The sequence below is a fragment of the Pezoporus occidentalis genome, unplaced genomic scaffold (genome assembly GCF_034315485.1).
Source record: "Pezoporus occidentalis ecotype Australia unplaced genomic scaffold, CSIRO_AGI_Poc_V1 ctg59, whole genome shotgun sequence".
Classification (NCBI taxonomy): Eukaryota; Metazoa; Chordata; class Aves; order Psittaciformes; family Psittacidae; genus Pezoporus; species Pezoporus occidentalis.
Genome location: NW_026915932.1, coordinates 2971042 through 2987208, shown reverse-complemented (window position 1 = coordinate 2987208; position 16167 = coordinate 2971042). Strand labels below are relative to the sequence as shown.

Here is a 16167-nt window from a genome sequence, read left to right as displayed (position 1 = left end):
AAGAAAGCTTTCAGAACCCCAATTCTTCTGGTTAACTGTTAAGATGAGCTGGTGATGGGAGGCTGGGTCAATAGTATTTAAATTGGCTTTGCAAAACTGTTGGGAAAAGTTACCGGCTCAGGTCCAAAACCTATTCACATGTGCCCTTTACACACTGATGGGAGGGAATTGAAGAAAAGAATGATTTGCTCTAAGAGCTGGTTCGCCTTTGGCATCGTTCCTTCTCCCCTGGCTTTCCACGTGTGCTGCCATGGAATTTCTTTCTCCCTGTGCATGACCTGTCCTGGCACTCATCTTCTCTGAGCTGGGGAAGTCACGGCTGCTTCCGTGAATGCATGTGTCATGAAGCAGGCGAAACAGGCCCTGTGGGTATGTTTGCTGTGTGAAACTTTCTGGTTAAGTCTTTGTGCATGTTCCTCTGGGTATTTTCTTTAGCTTGCCTCTTGTATCACTACTTACGTTCAAAAGCTATCATCTAATATCTTTGTTTGCTACACAGAAAATAGCTCATTACTTGTATTTTTGACTCTGATTGCTATTTAATGAAATTTGTTCCAGCTTTAACATCACTGCAACAAGCCACAAAGAATCATTTGTCTCAACTGCCTGAGTCAGGCTTGCTCCTGCTGCAGCTCCCAGACGGCACAGTTATCCAGGAGACAGGAAGAATGAAGTCAAGAATGATGCAAAAATGGGTAAAAGCCAAGTCTCATCAATCTTTGGTGCATGCTATTACCTCTGCATTGTTCTCTGAGCCATATAGCTCAAATGTATTAGCATACAGACCGTGAAAGTGGGGCCTCACGATCCTTCTGGCTTTTTGGGTTTTAAGCAGGAGGTGTCAGAAAAGTTACCACAAGGATAACTGGCTTGTGGTGGCCAAGCATTCATAGCAACATCGCTTTTTGATCTTTCGATGTTGAGTCTTCCTATCATTGTGAAGCAGAATTCACCAAGTGTTGGATTGTTCACCAACTAATAGGGAACGTGAGCTGGGATTAGACCGTCGTGAGACAGGTTAGTTTTACCCTAATGATGATGTGTTGTTGCAATAGTAATCCTGCTCAGTACGAGAGGAGCCGCAGATTCAGACCCCTGGTGCGTGTGCTTGGCTGAGGAGACACTGGCGCGAGGCTACCAGCTGCGGGCTTATGACTGAACGCCTCCAAGAACCCTCCTAGGCACTTGTTGTGCTATTGCGTCATTGGTCACTTGTGATTGACCCAGGAGATGACAGTCTTGTTCAGAATGCATGGGTAAAGGTCTTCCCGAATCTTCGTTAGTGAAGATTTCCTTCCTCATAGGAGAAGGAAAACTCCTATCTTCAGACCCGGGCTGATGGAGCTCATCTAGCCTTGTATGGTCTTCCATAGAAGAGAAGGACACTCTTACAAAACCTAAGACCTGTGGACTTTGCTGTCACCGTCCTAGCTCGCTAGGCCGTGGCAGTTAAACCTGAGGTGTAAAGGGTGGGGCCAGCTCTGCGCAAGCTGTGCTTCACCTAAAAAATGCACTGCGCAGGCTGGAAGGGCTCACTCTCACTTGTCTGTGTGGACGGGCGAGGGTCTAAACAGTAGGTGACAAGGTGCATGGGAAGCTGCAGATCCAACGCTGCATGTGGGTGGACCAGCGCATGGGTAGCTCGAGTTAGCTCAGGAGTTGACAGTCCTGGTCAGACACTTCCTGATTGCCTAAGCAGCCTTTTTGCCAAACAGATTTGGATATCCCACTTGCCCTTAGTCATCGTGCTTGTAGTAAGCGCGGTTAAAGCCCTTCCCAAATCTTTGCTCATGAAGCCAAGCCATCAATCAATCACTCAATCAGTTAGCATATGGAGCTGTTTGGTCGCTTTCTGGTGTCTTTTTCCTTTGGAAAAGTAACTACAGACCTCAAGGTGCTTATAATAGTGCAATACCAGACCGTGCAGGCTGTGCTGTTAAACAAGGTTGTACCTGAGGAGTCTGTGGTATATTTCTCTTCCATCCCACCAGTGTCCCTTCCCTGTGCTTTGAAAAGGGGGCTTTTCAGGTACTATTTGTGTCACCTATCATCCAATAGGTGAAATCAAAAAGTTCAGCTCAAGAGCCTAGAGCAATTTAGCAGCACATCCCTAATAATGTCAAACCAGTAACAGGCAAATGCTGGCAGTAGCTTTATTTGGCTTTAATATTGTGAGAAATTGCTGCATTACTTTTGGAAATGATAATCCATCTATCCTCCATTGTGGCATAGTAGATATCTGGGGTTTTGTTCTTAAGAGGTAGCCTCAGGTTTCCTGTAACTGTTAAATTGCATATCTTATTGAATATGCTGATGCCTTTACTTTCCTCTTGGCTGAATTCTGTCCCACCCTCCATTGCATCCATCTCTTTCTTTTAGTAAGCTTTCACCTTGGCTACCTTTTCCCACCAAACCACTTACCATGGATGCTCTCTTGGCACTTTAAATGTAACATTCCTCTTCCTTGCTGCTTTTACTCCTCTGAGCAATATTTTGCAAAAGTATTAATTATACAGTGTGCTTAGATACATCATAGCGTTATTAACAAATACATGTTTACTCTAGCTTTCCTCGTTTGAAAGCTCCTATTTGTGAGCTATATCCCATGTGTTATCTTTGACTGAAAAATACCTGGATACATTCTGTGCAAAAGCAAAGTGTAACATCCTTTTTGTCAATGGGGGCAAACTGTTCTACAGCTTAAGAAGGGGAAAAAGTCCAGCACGGTCTCAGTTTTCAAAGGACTGCAGTTCCCATGATCCCCACAAAGAATTGGACGTGAGCTTTCACAGTGATGCACATTGAGAAAATAAGGAGGTATAAAACAAATTTCCCTTGCTTAAGCAATAGAATTTTGTACGTAATTAGGGAGTCTTAAATAGGGAGTAGTAAACTCTCCTGGAAAATCCAGGTGGAAATCTGTGTGATGGTAAACTGCGAGAGGTCCAACTGAGAGAGATGGCTAAGGAGCTCTAAGGAAACTGTAGATTTCAAGTAGAAGGGCTATTAACCAGGAGTGTTTAAATGTCCAAGTAAGGATGACTAACAAGTTACAGGAATGTAAGTTTTAAGTAAAAAAGCTTAGATTCTAGTGAAGTGGAAGGAAAAGGAAGACTGAAAGAATGAAGTGCTTGCCTCCATGCTCCATGTGGGCCCACGGGTCTTTAAAGGCACAGTGGGATGAAGGCTCCTATTTTTCCTGCACCAGGACAAATGCTGTGATCAGGAGTGAGGAGTTGATAGGTGCTGGTTGGTTGTTAGAGCAGCTTTAGTTTTTGTAATGGGCTTTACAAGGGGCAAGGGCTTAAGGGGTGAATTAAAAGTGACCTCCCTGTCTGTGATAGGGTAAATTGGTGGGATAAGAAACTTTGATACAGACTAGCTGGTAGCAAGTGGCAAGAGAGACAGTTGAAGGTAGCCTTGTGTTTTCTGCATCTCCACCTACAACTGTAATCTCCATTTTGATCTCTCCTTTCGAAACTGTAGGTGTTGGTGATGATCTAACCAGCACCTGACTCGCCACCCATTTGTCCTTGCAGTGCTGGGTAGGCATGAGGGCAGCTGTATGGTGTGATGGGAGTGGCTGTCACCCTGGCAAATCCCTTTGAAGGGTTACCCCAAAATCTCCATAATTTTCCTTTTGACCTTAAACCACCTCCAATTCATGATGAACAAACTTGAAAGGCACAGGTGTGCAGAGCAGAAAACATCTAAGCTCCACACTACCAAAAAACCACAAGGAATGATTCCTCTGATACACTTTCTGATGTTTATTGTGTACTCTGTCCTCCCTGTGTATCTCTATACAACGAATTTACTGTAGTGAAGGAAGGTCAGCACAGGCTGGATGTGGCTTGAGCAACCTGATCTAGTGGAATGTGTCCCTGCCCATGGCAGGGGGGCTGGAACTTGACGGTCTTGAAGGTCCCTTCCAACCCAAACCATTCTGGAGTGTTCTATAATGTCCTTCCCCCTTCTATATTCAGAACAATATAGCTAAACCAGCTAGCATTAGATGTTGGAAAAGATTCCACCCCCAAGTTTAAATTGCTGGCCTGACTCCTGCTGCGGTTGATCACACTAATCCTTAGGAACAGAAAGTACCTTCCTGTAAACTAGCAGTAGTAAAAAGAAAAATCTTACTAGCCCAGGCTAGCTACTGAAAATGCACTGCGTCTTTTTGGTCTGTTTATAATGTACTGTGGTTACCCAACAGATCACATGGGTTAATTCAGGTACAACAGCAGTCTTTCTTTTGATTTGGGATTTGTGCTTGGTTGTGTACCGATAGGAATACAAGATACAATACAATTGACTTATTAAGGTTTTAATATTAAACATGGACCTACATATATTTGCGATCTCCAGCAATTCCCCTTGCGATTGATTTTTTCCTCTGATAACTGGTCTTGCCAAACCCAGTGTTTTCCACTCTTGACTTGGATCATCTTGGTTTCGTCAAAACTGGTTCTATATAGAGTGTATTTGAGTGAGGATAGGGAGTAAATCTCTCTCTTATTTTAAGATTAATTATTTTGTTGAAAGGCTGTTTCATTTAGAATAAGAATGTGTATCTGTGCCCCTCTCTTGTTTGCTTCTAGTAGTTCTGCCCCAGCTGGATGAAGTACTTTAGTTGTAGCTACAAACTTTACAAAGACGAAGACTGTAAAGGCTGTCCAAGAAGCAGGATAAATAGCTTGAGCTCAACTCTGGGCTGCTAGTAGGATCAGAATTGGCCAGTTACAGTACATGTGTCCCATGTTCCAGTATAGACTTGTCATATATTTAGAAAATGGCATTGTCCTCATGATGGAAGTAGCAGAAAGCTGCCCAGATTCGGACATGTCATCAGCTTTTTAAAACATTATTTGTAACTGCAGCTAACTCCTTACTGCTGTGTGTGTGTGTTCCAGCTTTGCTCCTTTTTCTCCTGACTAGGACTGCTGCATTCACTGCTGAAAGCAAGGGAAATCTATGTCCTGGTCTTTCATGGAGGGCAGGGTGGGGCAAGAGCTAGGATGGGACATGCTGTGGAATTAGTGAAGTGGGATGGTGTGCATATGCACATGTAAAACAGGAGCTCTACTGCAATGCAAATTACAGCTCAGAGGTGTATTACTAACTTTGGTTGCATGAGATAATACGGAGACAGCAAACACACTGTATTTTGTTTGTGTGGTCAGCAAGCACGCTGCGATTTGTTTGTGTGCATTAACTATTTCAAAGTGTGCAGAACCACACTGCTGTTGGAGTAATTTGTCCTCTCTGTTGCATGTACAGTAGTGCCTGCAGCCCCTCAAGAAGCGTGCTGTGGCTTTCTTTGCCTCCTTTGTTGCTGCTTGGCTAGTTTCCCCCTTTTTCTTCTCCCTTCTTTTTCCTACTCTGACGGAATAGCTTTCTGGGAAAGCTGAGTACTTCTGAAGCACTGCAATGCAAGCAAACCAGCTTCAAATTAACCTTGACTGGGAAAATCTGTGCCACACAGCATAGCCATCCCAGGTTGCAGTATGTGTGAGCAGCTAGAAAAGACTGCCATAATGGTGAGGAGCCCAAAGGACCATGCATCCTCACAGTCCTTTGCCAGCAGGAAATAGGTTTAAACTAATTAGTGAATTAGTTTTAAAATGTTAATTTATTCTTATTTGATAGGCCTGTACACTGTATAAAGTAAACATCAGTTATCAGAGTATGCTATACCACCTCTTCAAACCCTCGTACAAGTGGTATTTGTAATGCAGGTGAATGGTGATGTACACATTATCCCAAGGGGAAACAGTAAAGCTGTGCAACATGCAGTGGGGTACAGGGGAGATGATTCAGTATATAACTCTAGAGCTTCTGGCCAACAGATCTGTACTCTGGACCTTCTTTTGTTAGCTGAAGTAAACCAGTACAAACATAAAACTGGAGAGATGTGAGTTTCTAATTGAGAAGCAGAACCACCAAGCAGCTAACTAGGAGGAGGCTAGTTCCAACTTGTCCAGCTGTTCTGTCCCAACAGCTCACCTGATGGTGTAATATATTAAAAACAGCAGTAATCCTGCTGTCCAGTAACGTGTGTAGGCTAGTTACTACAGCTAAAAGCAGAGATGTAGGAAAGAATATCACAGGTAAAGCCAACCCAAACCTATGGCAACAAGTCTTTCAAAGGATTGGCCATTGAGATGACAGACTCTTAAGTTACACTGTCTTCCACTGCTTACCAGACTGCTGCTTGCTGCCCCTAAGCCCTCAGCTTCATTCCTCATTTTGCCCTGTGGCAACATCCAGCTACCAAAAATTGTAATGCAGTTTTATGCGTGGAACTTGCTGGGGCTTCTAGGGCAACATGTCTTCCCTTGCTGCACATGTAGGTACGGGCATTAAAGAGAAGACATCATTGCCTGCTTTCACACCTAAAGCGAGAGAATTGTTAATTGAGTAGGAAATATTAGGCTACCTTTTGAAGCTGTTTTTCTAATTTAGACTGACACCCTTAGCTGTATGCCTTGGTTCCCATGCTTTGGGGAAAAGAGGTAGAAACAGCAATGGAATATTCTGATGACAAAGCCACACCTGGTCCTGAGCAGCAGGGTTGCTGATGTCATGCAGGCTACCAGGGCACTGGGCTTGTCTGATGAGTACTGCTTATGGCATAACTGTCTGAAAATCTGTCCCATATTCAGGATTGTTCCTATGACCCCTGCATCTTCTTGTGCATTGCAAATATTTCCTTGCACAATGCTTAAGCAAAGGGAAGATGAGCCAGAGCTGTTTGAACATCAAGCCATCCAGCAACAGAGCACTCAGTGCTTAAAGTAATCATGAAGAATCTTTCACATGCCACCAGAATATAATTAAGATGTAGGATTACCCAACAGACTTCTTGATTCATAGGACTAGGACTTACAAGCATGAGAAAAGTAATAGATTTTATTGGGTAATCTGTGTGTTTGGACGCACAATCCTTCAAGCTAAGTCATTCTTGTAGGCCTGGGAAATCCTTGAATGACGATTTCTGCCATTGCCACAAGTCTTCATTAAAACACAGAGCAAAATCCTCTGCATTCCACTTATCACGCAATACCAAGGAGAAAACACTGTGAGTAAAAAGCCTTCTCTAATGGTTAAACTCCTGCCAACCTAAGTAGATATCTTTTTTTCTTATGGCTGCAGAAATGAGTCCTTGGATGAAGCTCCTGTCAGCAATAAGTGATTAAGCACTGTGTGCATCTGACTGCCAGCTTGAACACCGCCTCCCCAGATGGAGCAGCTGGGCTCCAATGGATTTCATGTGCAAGTAGTCCTGAAAGGCACAATAATTTTTAAATAAGTGTTTAAGTTTCAAGTTTTGAAGGGCTCCTTAAGATACCTGTCAGTAATAGGTAGGTCTTAAGCTATGTATTGCTGGTAAGCAAACTAAAACTCTCTACTGAGAATAAAAGTACATCTATATACATGTGTATATATGTGTGTGTACATATATGTGTATTTTTAAAGAAAGACATCTGGCAGAAGCAATGTCTTGCAGCAATGAGAGCCTCCTGCCTTGCTCTGGTTGGTGTGGCAGTTTCAGAGACCCTGATGGCTGGGGCAGCTGTGCACAGGAGGAGTAAGCCACAGATGTTGGTACAAAGATCAGAAGGGAAAATCCTAACAATACTGTCACAAGCTAATGCTGACACACATGGAAAGAGCTTGGCGGAGTTATGTGAAGGATTGTTTGGTACTGTGTAGATTTCTATGCAGGGAAGGCTGGTTGGATGTTTTCTGTTTTTTGGTGGCAAATATCTAGGAAAGAGAGAAGTGGAAAGGGACATGAAGAGAGAGACAGAGAGTGTTAATGGTTTGGGTTCTGGAGAGCTATGACTAGAAAACTATTTTTTCCCTATGGAAAGAATTGCATCTATTTTTTTTCAGCTATTCAGCCCTCTTCAGACCATACTGGCTTTTTAGGAGTTTGGCAGAAGGTATGCAGAGCCAGACTTCGATCTTCCTCTCTTCTTTCTGCATGCATACTAAAAAGCAACTCTGGAATGTCCTAACATTTCTTCACATAGGTTATCTTTTAGTTTTCTTGTTAGTAAGAACCGTATGTCACTGTTTCAACAGCCCAGTACTGTATTTACTGGAACCCGAGTGTATGCAGTAACACCACAGCTCCTGTATATGATGTACCAGCTATACATTGCACCAAACTTCAATAAAGAAGTCACTTTTAATCATTTCTCCCACTCTCAGAAATGCATTTATATATGTGTTCTCTTACCCACGGTGAAGCAGTGTTTGGAACGTGCTATTAAGGGTAACAGATGTATTTGAATAATGGGGTTATTTTGATGTCTTATTGATGATTGGGATAATTCCTTGAAGTCAGGGCAGTTCTGAAACATGAAAGCAGCATTAAATAAGAAATTTAAAAAACAACAACAAACCCATGACACTCTCCCTGAGTGAAAATCTACAATGAAATTAATCACTCTTTTAACTAACTGAAAAATTCTTTAGATGTGTTTCTGCTATGGCAACCGGGCCAGCATTAGGCTGGCTGATGGGGTTTGTGAAATCATCTTTAGAACCTTCCACTCTGATCAAAAATCTGTCCAACTCCTAATAGTCCAGCTGGCCCAGTCTCTTTCAGCAATGCAAGTATATATAAGTCCTTGGCTCTTTTCCAGCCACTCACATAAATAAGACCATGTATTGAGTGCTAGGTGTGAAAGAAATATACATGTCTTTAAAAGTTAACAAGAAAAGGATTTTTGTTTGTTTCATTTAGAAGCCAGCATTTTCCTTCCTGCTTTTTCTAGTTGCTAATAGCAGGCAACTTCAATCTCTGCCAGGTCCTGAGAACAGCTAGAGGCACTGACTACACAAGAGGACAGGATTTACACCTTTCCATTTGGCTGACTTTGCCTAATTTGGCAGAAGAAAAATCTTTGGCATTCCTGGTTTTGAGAAATCTGCAAACTAAGCGAGGCTTGCTGAAGTGTTGTCTGAGGTCTGGGGGTTGCTAAACTGTTACAGCATTTTGGAAATGAATTGGCTAAAATAGCACAAACATTGCTTCTGTTATTCCTAAAACACCCTAGAATTTACCTGCTTTTATTTTCCTTCACAAGCCCGTACTGGGGACAAGGTTTGCAGTTAACAGTCATCCCACGTGCATTTCCTCAATACACATCTTGTTCTGCTAAGATGAATACTTGATTGAAAAACTAAAATAAATTTGGAAATCTTTGAGGAGGAGAATTCTTGAAGGTCTTTAGCTAAGGTGAACCCAAGCCCTTTCAAGTTAATTAAGAGCCTTCTTAAAGGCAAGCAGATTGATGGCAAGGTCACAAAAGAACATTGGCCTGTTTTGGGGGAACTCTTCATGCCTAGATCAAAGATTATTTTCTAGAAAATGAAAGGGAAAGAAAAAAAGAAACCTTGCTCAGTACCTCTGTATACCTGGAAAGCACTCAGTGCCTCGGTCTGGCACTGGACATGCTGAAAAGTGCTCAGGTCTGAGACCTAGCCTGTAGGTCAGCTTAGTCTTGGTTGGACCCTCTAGAGAGCAGAGACGGTGACAGGCAGAGCAAGGCATTGGCGTAGCTTGGCCACTTCCCACAAGTGGCTGCTGCTGGTGGGCACATGGGGCTGTGGGAAGGTGGATGTGGCCTTTCCTTTGCTAACCTGCTACAGAGAGGCCCCTCTGCCCAGGGTTGCCAGCCCCCCTTGGTCCCTACCAGGAGGAGTCCAGAGGAAGAGTGGTGTCAGGAGAGGAAGCCCTGATGCCTCCTGCCTAGTCAGTGACCACAGGTGCCACCATCCAGGTATGCCTGACAGCCCTCCCGGGTCGGGACTGGCTCTGCTGCTGCACCTCCTGAACTTGGAGGAACTATTTCCTCAGTGACTCAGGGAACAGGGGCTGGAGCCTCAGCCAGCCACAAACTCTGTTTTTTCACAGGCAAATGAATGGGAAGTGTTTCCAATGTATGTATATACATACAGTTACCCTCCACATTGCAGACATCAGAAATAACCCTTACAATGGCCTTTAAAGTAAAATTGAAGGAAATGTAATATTGGTCAAAAAAATGGAACTGTATCATTTTGAAAATGCCAGCATATTGTGATTGTTTTGTATTTTCACCTCCTTTTGTTTGTTTTTTTTTATACTATAGTCCTGAAACACATAGAAAGTAATGAAGCATATAACTAAATCTGTATTATTGGTTGAAAAAAGTTTCTGAGGATAGCACATGCCTGTTCCTAGTTGCTATAACTTCTCAACTAGAAGAACCAGGAAAGTAGGCAAGGGAGATTATAGTCAAGCAATTTGCAGGATTTTGTTGTTTTATTTCTCCACTCCCGGGCAGGGCTTCATTGAACTAAGAAGACCAAAATTATATTCCAGAAATAATTCTTATTGCCTGTCTTAAATTTACTACTAGTATTCTCTCTATATATTGAAAAAGAAGTGTTTTACAGATTCAGATTTTCTTTACAGTGAAATCAAACTTGCTGTTTGCTCAAATTAAGGAATATCATGGATATGTGCACTAAAGAGTGCTGTGCGCAAGTTAGCTCATCTGAGGAACATTGCTTGGCTTATGCCATACAGGCAGATTCTGCACACACGCTAACGGCATTTTAAATCAAAATAGTGATTTTAGTAATGACATGAATATAGAATCATAGAATCATAGAATGATTAGGGTTGGAAAGGACCTTAAGATCATCTAGTTCCAACCCCCCTGCCGTGGGCAGGGACACCTTACGCTAAATCAGAACATAACATCCCCTAGCCAGGTAGCTGGAGCCAAATAAGCCTGGTGATATGGCCACAACTGATTTCAAACCCTAGAAAGAATTTGGCTCAGAAAGACACACTAAGAAATGTGATTGCCAACTTGAGTATCACCTGGAAAAGCTGTTACTGTTTATTACAATATCTTTGGGGGTTTTTATCAGCACAGAGTGTTGTATAAAATACATCAGTAACAATGAGCTTTTGTTATCATATGCTGCATTCATACTAGGAAGATTTTGCCACATATCTGACACATCCATCCTGGGAAAATGGTCTTGAATATACATTTTCATTCTAGTGTATGTAGCTTTTCATCCATTATGAACTTCGGTTTTTACTGTACTTTGTCTTGTAATATCTTGAGAAACAATAGCCATTTCATGGGAGTTGTGCTACCAAGTATTAATGTACCAGGGAACTATTTATTTAGGGAGTTCCTGAAGGTGAAACAAAATCTTCTGGCATGAAAAGCTTATCCTTACCTTGCATCTGTCATGACTGCTCAAAAAGCCAGCCTCAGCACACATGGGCCTGATTTACCAAGCCTGCTGTACTCTCTGCACACATAGATGATATATGCACACATAGATGAGCTTGTGCATGTTCACAGCAGGTTCAAGATATCTAGTATGGGATTTTTTTTCTCTCCTTTACTTTAGGCCTTCCTTCAGACTGAAAGTCCAGGAACCATAATCCCATTCCTGAACACACACACACACACCTTCCTTCCTGCCACACCTTCCCCATAACCTGCCTTATCTACATCATTTGTGAGCTTTTCTGTAGAAGACTGTCTATTTTTTTTGTGTTTGTCTAGTGCTGTATAAAGTGCTATAAAAATACTGGGTTTTGGCCCTTAGATAACAGTGTAGTAAAGGTAGCAGCAATAATCTTATGGTTTAAAGAGGCATCTTGCCTGAATTTATTGTCAAGGTATAAAATTTGTTAAAAGGTCATTTTTTTGCATTGAACTCAACCTCGTCAGTTGAGAGCTGTTTAGCAGGTGGACTGTCATGTTTTACATGGATTTCACATTTTTTATGCAGAACTAAAGAAGTGAACAGTTGTACTTTGCAATGTACTTAACTCTTTGGAGGTTATGTGCCATCACCATTTTGCAAACACCTTTGACTGCTGAAAGTCTTGCTCCAGTTTTGCATTTTCACCATAGCCAGGAGTTACCACTAGCCCAACTCTGTCAAAAAAGTGTATCCAGGTTAACAAATGCACATCACTCTGTTTCAGGCAAGTTCTGCTGGGTTGGTTCAAACAGCTGACAAAGGCAGGCTTGCACTAACGAATGCAGTTTGTCTCAGGCAGATTAGGAAAAGAGCAGCACAATTCCAATTTATGGAGCTGCAGGAAGGGTCCCGCTTTCCGCGAATGTACATTCTAGATGCTTGGCATCTTTAGCCTGCAGAGCCAGGTCTGGAAGAGGATGTTTACCATCAGCCTCCAAAATAATGACTGCTTTGTGAGGCTACAGTCATGCGGTCATTGTAGAAATGGCTTTGTGGCACTTGAAGACATTCATTCCCACCCATAAACTGGAAATTACTCTCTTCCTGGTACAGCTCAAATGTCAGAATAAATCATCTGGGCATGTGTTTCAGCGCAAAGGCAACAGGTTAGTATTCTGGTAAGAGTGATGCCAGTTCACCTACCTGACTTTCCTCTGGAATTTAAGCACTGGTTCTTTTATACAAGTCTTTTACACTAAGCAGTAGGGCTGACTGTACAGCCGCTGCAGAGCGATGACAAACACCTGGATGTCAGTGCCATCTTAAACTGACACCTCTGCTTCTCCAGTAAATATCTGACCCAAGGCTGAAGATTAGTCATGCTGCTTCTCAAGGCTTTCTACTGCACTGGAAAGTATCTGGAAAGTATGCAAAGTACAGCTGGCTTAGAGATTTCTCCTGTGCAGAAGCTGCTTTTAAAACAAGTCGTATCTCTCAGAAGGAGGAAATTCCCATGTGGGAAACCTAGAATTCTTACCTGAATGTGAAAAGGCCACAAACGTACAGGCATTTTAAATATGCCAGGCGACAAATTCTCTGTCACTTAGCAAACAGGAAACATCAAAATAGCTGAGGTGTGAAAGTCAGTAACAGCCACAAATAAAATAATCTCTGGTGAGTGTAACTGTGAAAACTCTGACATGTGTTTCTCCCTCAACTTTCAAAGCAACTTCCTCCAGTCCCAAAGAAATGGAATTGGTGTTAAGAAAGTAGATCTCATAAGAATAAAATCTGTCAACTGTTGAGGAGCACATATTCTCTACCAGCATCTTGTGTGCCACAGCAACACAGTGGGTGAATGCTACCAAATAGCTATAGTGCTACCAAATAGCTATAGTGCTACCAAATAGCTCCAGTACCCACCTGCATCTGCATATGGTGCCAAGAACTGCTGATGATATTACTGCTGAAGTGAGTGCCTCAGCAATTCCAGAGCTTCTGTTTGGGAAGAAAGTGGCAGTTAGCTAGTCCTGACAAAATCCACCTTGTTGGGACTCTGACTTGGTATTTAGTAGGTTACAGAGCTTCATTTGACAGGTTGAATAGTGAAGGATGTGTTGCATCTGTAGGTAAATAGTTTTAGGGAATAATTACCTTTGGTGTTGCATCGTTTTTAATCTTGCTTCACTTTCCAACTGTTTTGTTGAGCTGTCTTTTCCTACTTGATTTAAATGGCAGTACTCTCAGAAATCACTTTCCCACATGAGTGCTTTATACACCAAGATCAGGTCCCCCCTAACCTTTTGATAGGTGTTTGTGTAGTATGATGGTGCAGTGCAACCTTTCAGTTTTCACTTGGATTTGTGCACAATATTTTCTGCCATCGTTTTTAACAGAAACTTTTTTATTTTCCTGAAAAGTTGCCTTGGGTGTTTTGCAGCATGGCTCTTTCTGGCCACCTTCTGACACATTATGTACACACTTGTTTGCCTCTCAGAGCAGATTGTCGTGGTGTGGTAGGAAAAATTTCTGAACCTGAACCATGTGTCTCGCTGCACCACTGCAGCTTTCACTGTTGGTTGCAACTGCTGCAGCATGAATTTCTTTTGTAATGTGAGTATTGCACAAAAGATTTGCTCTGACCAAAATCTCCTGTCACACTACTAGAAGCCAGTAAAAACTCTTCACTTGACAGTGAGGCAATGGTCTCACAGCTAGAAAATGGGTCTGTTAACATACGAGTGTCTTTTCTCAATGTGGTAGCATCTCCTGTTCTAGCGGTGGCAATGTAGAGGAGACACAGACATTTATCCTGTTACATTGTACTGCTGTAGTCCTTGTTTGACAGAGACCAAAGTGTGTGTGAAGGAAGCTGATGGTGCAGTAGTTACAGCCATAAGAGAAGCTGCAGTGCTGGTGAGCTACAGGCCATCATTTTGCTGGTGTATTTTGCAGTCCTACTGTGCAAGATGACTGTCAAAGGCATGCATTACAGAATTGAATTTTTACTTGAACTGAGACTTGACTTAGTCTGTTAAGCACTTCATTATTATTCCATGTGTTATTCCAACAATCTTGAAGTGGGTCAGGTACTGAAAGGGAAGCCAGTGCTGGTTGGACAGCATTAATTTTGGTTATTATGAGCATTGTCTGGTTAGACCTGTTTTTAAAATGTGCCACTACATGATGGGTTCATTATAGCAACCTCATCATCTCTGCTGCCAGTCCTGTAAACAGTCCACTCCGAGTCTGCCGGCGCTAGGGGCAGGTCTTGTGCAACAAGTGGTGGTGGAGTCCGCTGTTGGGTTGGCTGATGAGATGTAAAGGAATACACAGAGCTCTAAGGAAGAGCATGGCCTAACAGACAAAAACCCTTCTTGATAGGCACAGCTGAATTCAGGTCACTAATGAGAAAAGAGGGTTGAGATAGTACCAACATCTCTTTTTCTTCCTGCCTGCAAAAGTATTTGAAAGTACATTAGCCTGTGTTAATTTGGAAACTGTTGAGCTGTTTAGACTGTCATCTTTTAGCATTTACTCTATTTGTGGTGGTATTTAAATGCATCAGAAATTAAATTTAAACACAGCCCAGCCAATGTTCTAAGTAACAAGTTTCCATGAGGGAATAAGCAAATAACTTTATGCTGCCAGTTTTGTTTCTTGCCTCTTCACAGCCTTTCACTGTATCCCCATGCCTCTCAGCCAAACCCACTGCCTCCAGCATGTAAAAAAAAAAAAACAACCAAAAAAACCCACAATAAAATCTAACTGTGCTCCTTTTTAAAGAAAATAAAATATTATTTACATTATTTTTGTAGAAGGAAAGAAACAAAGGGAAAAAATATTACATATTCTCCAATATTACATATCTAGTTTTATTATGTTGAATTATATTTTTCCCTAAAGTCCTTTGAAGCAGTGATGGAGGAAGATAAAAACAAGCTTTTTCTTCATCCAGGATATGCAGAAACGAGGTCTCAAAGTGGATAGAAATGATGTGAAACAGTATACTTTGTAATAATTCTGTTTCTTTGAAGAGAAATGCAATATGCCCTGGTAAATCATGTTTCTGAATATTTACCATCTTTTTACAGGAACCTATTGTCCTGGTACCTGTTGTAATCTATCAACCTTGTACACAGATCAGTCAGTAACTGGTGTGATATGCAGGGGAAGGATTAAGGCACTAAAACCATACATTTATCTGGTTGTAATGAGCTTTGTTGTTCTTTCAGTGATTTGGAATAAGATTTTTTTGGTAGAATCCTCAATGCGATCTATTAAAAAACACCCCGTGGTTCATTCATTGGATGCTTGTTTTGCTGGTGCATATCTCTGTGTTGTTACAAAATACATACTTTTTTCCCCTGAGTTTATAGAAATTGTAGAAAATTAATTTGTTACTGTATCTCCCAAAATAGTATCATGGGAAAGTGAGAGAACTGTCTTACACATTCATTACTGTGTCATCATTCATGCAAATCTGAGCCCGACCATCACATGCAAAGTGATGCAGGCACTTACAGGAAGAAAAAAAAAAGGGGGGGTGGGGGGTGGAACACGGAAGGATGGGTAGGGGAGAGAGGAGAATAAGCTCTCTTCCTGATTCTGGGCTTTAAAAGGAAAGAAGTCACAGTTTTTCCTACCACAATATACTGTTTCTGTTTTTTTTTCTGCAGTAGGTCCTTAAAGAGAGGTCAAGCCTTGAAATGCTCACACCTGCGTTTGCAGTCAGGCACCTCAGTGCTCTGATCAGGATGCGGTCATTCTGTTTCCTGCTGCGATAGAAGTGCTTGTGTATTTCAGTGGTCACACACCACTGATGGTTGCAGCAGTGAGGGAGTATGTAAGGAAGATCTGAGAATATGTGTGTATAATTCCATGGAGGTGATGGATACTTTAAAGAAAAAAAAAATAAAATCTAAGTTC

General features: G+C 41.9%; 1 long non-coding RNA gene across 4 annotated transcripts in view; it reads left to right on the top strand.

Annotated features, from left to right (window-relative positions):
- Positions 1 to 16167, top strand: part of LOC134174189 (uncharacterized) — a 20904-nt gene extending 4737 nt beyond the window's left edge. For 3 of the 4 annotated variants that reach the window (XR_009968543.1, XR_009968542.1, XR_009968541.1), the window contains exon 3: positions 15918 to 16167. This is a non-coding gene — a long non-coding RNA (uncharacterized LOC134174189). Of the gene's footprint in view, positions 1 to 7155; positions 7365 to 15917 lie in introns of those variants that run through there. The other variant, XR_009968544.1, reaches the window with a different exon arrangement.